Raw genomic sequence first — 1,246 nt, forward strand, 5'->3', positions numbered from 1 at the left:
GAACCAGCCAGAGTGTTCCACATCTATGTTGTTGTTCTTGTTAAGTGCCGTCAAGTCGGTTCTGACCCATAGCGACCCTGTATAGGGTTTCCAAGGAGAAGCTGGTGAGCTTGAACTGCCAACCTTGTAGTTCAAATGGCTTTGCAGTCTAGCACATTAACCCACAGCACCGCACCCACTATCTATAGACATCTGATATTCAAAAAGGTGTCCAATCCATGCAGCAGTGCACAAAGAATGTATTTTATAAACAGTGCAGGCAAAACTGAATATCCACCTGTAAAAACTGAAACAGGACCTCTACCTCACATGGCACACTAAAACTGACTCAAATGGATCAAATATGTAAATAGTAAGCCTAAAACGATGAAATTCCTTGGTGACAACATGGGGAGAAAACTATGGGACTTAACCTTTTGTAAAAATAGAATAACAAGTAACAAAATCAGGGGAGTAATTAATCTTACAGTCCAGAAACAGAGGACCCTGGGACCATCAAGAGAGAAGAGCACAAGCGGAATGCAGGACCTTATCCAGAGAAGCAGGGACACCAGATATGGAGGCAGACATGGGGACATGGAGAGAGGGAGCAGCTGAGGAATCTAGATTTATGGATAAAGAAGGACTGAGATCTGGCAGCCAGGAGGCAGACTTGCAGAATGTCCCCTTTGGTGGTTCTAATTATTATATATGCCTTAGTGTTTGTTTGTTTTTTTTTAAAAAAAGATCTAAAATGAATAAGAGAGAAATATTGTTAACTGATGGTGCATGGAGGGGATTATAAACATTGTAAAGAAACTAAGTATATGATTTTTTTATATGTAAAACTGATGATCTGGAAAAAGGCAGGGGCGGGGTTTGATGGCGGCTAGGGTGGAGGTGCAGTGAAGGTCGCGGTCAGCAATAACACAGAATACCAGGCAGAGCAGATCCAGGGCAGAGGTCCAAAACTCAGAACCACAGAGATAGGAATATTTTAAAGGTTTGAAGCCTTTTAGCTTGTGGAGTTTGGAGCTGAAGTAAAATTCACATACTTTTGAATCTGCCGGGCCGGACTCGGAGGCCTGAGCCAACATCCTGGGCAAGACCAAGCGACAGGACGAAACAGGGGGAGCAGAAACACCAGAGAAAAACGCCACGGGAACTTTGGGACAAAGGTGGACAATATACTTTGTCAATTTTGCTTTGTTCTGATTTTCTTTTTTTTCTTTGGTATCTGGTAATTGGCACGCTCACTGTTTGCCCA

The sequence above is a fragment of the Chrysochloris asiatica genome, unplaced genomic scaffold (genome assembly GCF_000296735.1).
Source record: "Chrysochloris asiatica unplaced genomic scaffold, ChrAsi1.0 scaffold00044, whole genome shotgun sequence".
Taxonomy (NCBI): domain Eukaryota; kingdom Metazoa; phylum Chordata; class Mammalia; order Afrosoricida; family Chrysochloridae; genus Chrysochloris; species Chrysochloris asiatica.